The sequence below is a fragment of the Protopterus annectens genome, chromosome 1.part0 (genome assembly GCF_019279795.1).
Source record: "Protopterus annectens isolate FY-2018-M chromosome 1.part0, PAN1.0, whole genome shotgun sequence".
Lineage (NCBI taxonomy): Eukaryota > Metazoa > Chordata > Ceratodontiformes > Protopteridae > Protopterus > Protopterus annectens.
The window spans coordinates 390937464-390943463 of record NC_056725.1 but is presented as its reverse complement, the minus strand read 5'-3'; the positions used below and the strand labels follow the sequence as shown (position 1 = coordinate 390943463).

General features: G+C 42.4%; 1 protein-coding gene across 4 annotated transcripts in view; it reads right to left on the bottom strand.

The window, feature by feature from the left end:
- EML4 (EMAP like 4) overlaps window positions 1-6000 on the bottom strand; it is a 1975061-nt gene that overhangs the window by 320234 nt on the left and 1648827 nt on the right. The gene's annotated exons all lie outside the window — the stretch shown is intronic.

Sequence of the window (6000 nt, the reverse complement as noted above, 5' to 3'; positions counted from 1 at the left end):
CAATTATAACCAGAATGGTCACAACAGTATTAACTGAGATTCCTTAATATTTCAACAACTTTTCAGAACCTGTTAGTTTATCTAATACAGATCCAGCTGAGTGGTGCAGAGAAATGTTCCCCCTCCTTTTAGCTAAGCTTACCATTTGGAGTGCTAAGGTTCTTGTAGGTTCATAGGTAGGTACTAGGCTATCAGCCCAAGGGCCTACGTAAGCCTAGCCAACAAGGTTCCCTGGCTTATGCCACCCAATGAAGTTATTTTCCTATGCCACTGTCGAGCAGAGACACAGAAGTGATCGCCGGGGTGTATTTCCTATTTCCCATCCACTCATCAAAATTTTTCTTGAAGAGTGCTAATGAAGAACTTTGCTTGACATAGATGGGTAGCTTGTTCCAGAGTATGGGAAGTCTCTGGGACAGGAATCTATCCCTCCAAAGTGTCCTTTTTATTGTGGTGACCAGGTTTAGGTCTCTAGAGCATGTAGCTTGGAGGGATTGGGATTTCTTTAGGTGTAGCATGTCCAACAGCTCTGGGTTTGACATAGCTTTATATGTTAGGCAGAGATCACCTTGGCCTAGGCGATATGCCATGGACTAAAGCTGGAGTTTTTTCAGACGGTCAGTGTAGGGCATTTGTTTGAGGCCAGTAATCCTCTTTGTGAGGTACTTCTGTGGCCTTTCCAGCTGCTGCAGATGTATTGTGAGGTACATTCCAAAAGAGGTGTTGTACTCTATAATGGGTCTAATGAGTGTCGAGTAGAGGGGAACAATTACCTCTTTCTTCCTGGATGAGGTGTGCCACGTAGAAGGACTTCCTGACTACTGTGGCAATGTGACTATCAAAGGAGAGAGTACTGTCCACCTGGGTCACAAGGTCTCATCACACATTCAGTGTTAAGTAGATTGCTGCCTATGTGGTAGTTCATGAGTACAGAGATTTTACCAAAGGGGATGACACTGCACATTTTGGCACTGAGCTTGAGGCCATGGCTCTGACACCAGGCATCTGTCTCAGTGAGGCCCTTCTGTAGGATGTCCACATCATTTGGGGACTTGACTATGGCTCCTAGTTTGCAGTCATCTGCGAACTTCGTTAGCCAGAGGCTTAATGTGTTAGCCTGTACTTCAGAGAAGTAGATACCAAACAGGAGAAGTCTCAGGACTGAACCCTGTGGTACTACACTTGTCACTGGTTTGAGTTGAGATTTGGAGTCTGCAACTTTAACAGTGTGGGTTCTTTCAGTGAGCCAGTTGGCAACCCATCTTGTGACTTAGGGATTTCTACCTAGTTTAGTGAGTTTAGCTATAATTCCAGAATGGGGGATGGTGTTGAAAGCCTTGGCAAGGTTCAAGATAGGCTGTGTGAACCACCTTACCCTCATCTACGGCTTTGGTGACTGCCTCAAAGAAGTCGATCTGGTTGAGGAGGCATGATCTGCCTTTCACAAACCTGAACTGGGTGGGAAATGGCACACATACATATGAATTATCAGATGAGATGCGCCTCCCATTTATAAGTTCGCAGATCTGCCAGCAAATCTATCTAGCCACCTGCAACACAATCAGAATTTTCAAGCATTATGATCCAGCTCTCACAAACAGGACATTTCCTTAACACGTCTCTAAATTTATTGGCATAATTGAGGTACAGTAATAAGTGTTACAGCGGCAAACACAGACTGCTTCCACACAAGGCAGCCAGTTCATACTCTTACAATTCAATGTTAACCCCCCCCTCAAAAAAAGAAAAAAAAATCAATTTAATAAGAATAAATATATTTACACTAAGTTAAAAAATATAAATAAGTTGTTTGCACTGAAACATCCACAGTAAATGCTCACACAAGCTTCCTTTTGTCATGCATTCTCAAAATAAATGCCTTCTCTTGTTCACAACAGTGATTTATTCTGCAGCAAAGTTTTTTAGGAAATGGTCCAAGAATAAAAACACAGTGTTCTGTCTCTGCTTTAACCACTTGTCCTGTTTCCCTTAAATAATTTGCAGGAAAAACTGTACATCACATCAAAATATAAAGATAACTTGCTCTTGCAGTTGACTGCTTCTGTGGTATCACTAATTGTCTTCCTTCATTCCTTTGGCATTATCCTCACTAAGAAATGCCTGAAGTGTGAGCATCCTGCCAGCACTGCATACCACAGATCATTTACTGCTTCCATTGTGGGTATTCTCGCAGCACTGCATGCCACATATCATCTACTGCTTCAATTGCAGGCATCCTGCCAGCACTGCATGCCACAGGTCATCTACTGTTTCAAGTGTGTGTATCTTGCCAGCACTGCATGCCACAGACAATCCACTGTTTCAGCTATGAAGTGTGGAGGTAAGAAGTGCAAGAGGAAGACCGGACTCTTAACTGACACCTCCTCCATTAGGAGCAAGATACCACTAACAACACTGTCTGAGGCTGCGTACTGGTGGGCCAGTAGGCTCTAAGTCACTTTAGCAGATGGCCATGTTGGAGTGTCTTTACAGGCACCTGTGGACTGGCACCAGTTCCTCTGGGATGTCTAGACATGGAAGCTAATACCTGACCCAATGCTTCTGGGGGTTCTAGACAAGGAGGTCCAGATTGATAAAAGTCTTTTTGTGAAGGCTAAACAACAGGAGAGATGCAGACACACAGCTGTCCCTCATACAGAAGCACATCTCTCCTGGCACTACTACTATTTCCAACCAGTGGGCTGCCTACAACACACTCTCTGAAATACAGAGGATGAATTTTCACTATCTCAACATGAATCACAGTATCAGGTTTGTGGATCTCACTACCAGAGCACATATGAATGCAGTGGAGGTGATGTGGTCACAGGCCAAGAAGGAATTCAAACAAATGAATGGCACAAGAGTGCACATGGTGTGTTGTACCTGGAGGAATACATGTGAAGAACTGTAGAAATCACATTCAGGAGTTCCAAGACGTTCGGGTGGGAAGATACTGGGAATTAATGACAGATGAAACAGATTCACAGAAGTAAAATGATGAACAATAGCCAGAGGACAGCAAGAAATACAAGCAGTTGTACAACCTTTTTTCACTTGTCCTTTATAATGACAGTAGTTACTGTGGACAACTGTTGGTGCAGTTAAAAACAGGTTCTTTTAATTTATCTTAAGGTAGTAAATAAATAGGTTGTTTTAATTCATCTTGAGGAAGTTAATAAATATATTGTGCTAATTCATCTTAAGGAAGTTAATAAATAGGTTGCTTTAAATCATCTTGAGGAAGTTAATAAACATACTGTGTTAATTCATCTTAAGGTATTCATTCTTTGCCCATTCTTGATTTTATAACTGAAACATTTAATGCTGCACTGTGTGTTTCTTATGTTATTGAACTGTTTCAGTAAACACATTGAAATGGTATCAAATAAGTAAGACTAAGAAGCATTTCTGGGCATAAATGTGGTTTGGAACAGACCATTTTGTCCTGGGACATCTTCAAATGGAGCCAGATACATAGAGTAGCAGGATTTAAGAGAATAAGGGGAGGATAGGGTTAAATGGGATGGAGAGATGTTTTGGAGGAAATGAGGTAAGTGTAGGGAGGGGCTTAGAGGGTTTTGTCAAGTGTAACTGAGGTAGGAGTCACATTTTGGCATGAACTTGCTACAGTGCAGGTTTTCGTCCATGACGACCAGTAGGTAGTGGTGGTCAGGTAGGCCTTAGAACAGTTGACTAGGAAGAGATGAGTAATGTTTTTGGTAGTAGTACTTGTTGCTGGGCTAGCAGTGCAAAGAGTACTGGGATAAGGGTGGCCTACATTAGTGGAGAGCTCCTTTGGGATTGTAGTTGATAGAGTTAGTGGTTGTAGTATCTATCTATTGTATGGATTTGCAGAAAAAATCAGTTTGTCTCATATTTTCAGCGGTTTATAAATAACAGGGTTTTGGTGCTTTGGGTAAGGTAGCGTTAGGTCTTACCTTCGTGGGAGTCATGAATATCTGTTGTTTGTGTATTTCTACTATGCATAGCAGTAGCTCTGTTGTTTTGATTTAATTTGCCTTATTAAGTGCTGCAAGTGATCTGTTCCTGGGACTTGGGGTGCTGAAGTTCGTTGCTAATTATGTTCATACTTCCACTTCCATTTGTGGAGGGTGGGTTTCATGGTAGAATTTCTTTTTATTTCCTGGGTGCTGCCCTGTTATTTCCAGCTCTGGCCTGTTCGCAGTGTGTTTTACTTGCTGTCACTAACTTGAGGGGCACTCTGGTACCAGTTCCTCTGTTTTGCTGGTGGAGGAGTGCCAGTCACTGCAGATCATTTGGGGTGTTTAGCAATGTGCCTACACTCCGGTATGGTGGTAGGAAGGTGCGGAATCATTTCGCGGGCATACAGCCCTCTGGGATCCCTTGCTTGCACATGTGTGGTTGTGGCTCGAGTGGTTGGTGAGTCTTACTTCAGACGTGTCAGCTTTTCAGATTTTCACCAGGCAATGTTGTTTGGTATTAAGGATCTTTTTATTGTCATTGGTCTAATGTTTAGTAATCAGATGTTCCTTTGTTGAAAGGAATCCTAAGTAGAGTGAATTGGGTGAGGCAGGGCACATTATTCCAGTGGCACTGCGTTTATATAAAATGTGTAGTCCCTTTTCTGCTGCAATGGTCATTCGCTAAAAAAAAATATTAGCAAGGGAAGAACAGCACGAGGTACTTGGGACTTTAGCTAGAGTGTCAGGTAACACACTTGATTTTAAAAAGGTGTAGCAGTTGGACTTTAGCTAGAGTGTTAGGTAACACACTTGATTTTCAAAAGGTGTAGCGGTCACGTTATTATGTTGGCAATTATTTATCCCGCATCAGTATTAGAGTAATGGGCAAGCTAGTTTTACTTTACTTGATGGAAGTTGATTTAACTCAAAATTTCTTCAGGACAGAGGGTTGAAAAGCCTAAGAGTAGTGGTCAGTGTAGATGCCATTGCAACAAACAACAGGAAGAGCACAGATAAGTCATTAAGAGGGAGTAGTATGTCACAGGGTTGAATTAAGACATACATTTACAGTTTTTGTAATGAGTTCAGTGTTTTGGTTGGCAGTAGTTCAAGGTTTTTTTTTGTTTTTTGTTTTTTTTGGGAGGGTTGAGGGGTATATTTAAAAGTGTTCTTATCTTTGGGTCTTGTCTGTTGTAATTAGGGGAGCATGGCTGTGGGCAGATTTCTTGCTTTAAGAATTTGAGAGGCCTGTTTGGGCGGTGGGGGCTGGAAAGGTAACTCGCAGCTATCAGGATTTTCTCACGAGTGTTCAGAATATTGGTATGCAGTTGTGTTTCAGACTTCTGATCTTTCGGAAACATGAGCTAAGGTGAGTCCTGTGAGGCTAGCAGAAGTCCCTATTTTGGGATCTTTGTTCCACAGTTCAGTGGGTGTTTTTTCTTTTTTCTTTTTGCGAGTTTTCAATAACTGCTAATCACTTATGGTAAATAAGGGTAAGGAGGTTAAGCTTACACAGCTGGAACTTTTGCCTGCGGTAGGGAGTGGTTGACCGGAGAGGCTGTAGGGCATAGTATATCTTTCAACTGCACTGACTTTAGCTGGAAGGCAGGAGTTGCCTTGATCTTGAGTCCATTGACATAATGTTTTAGTTACCGGCCAGGGACTGGGAACCCAGAGGCTGATGTTTGAGCCATAAAGCACAAATTCCTACAATCGCCCTTAGCAGATAATGAGACCATTGAGCGGTAAACTACATGCCCTTCAGGAAATTCATGGAAAAGCTAAATCTGTTACTCTCTCTGCTTTATGGCATTGGTGCAAGCTTCTTAGTGTTTCTTTTGTGGGGGCTTTGTTTGCCATTCCAGCATTTCAGTGTGTCCACTGATGTGGGTAATTGTATGCAGGTTGCGCAGGTGTGGATGAGATCCATTAAAAAAAAACAAACAAAAAAAAAAAACGGAACTGGGGGGGCAGGAAGGTGGGAGGACTGACTTGCTGGGTTATGGACAGTTGGGCCTCTGCTTGGATGCCTTGATGTAGTTAGGCATTTGCA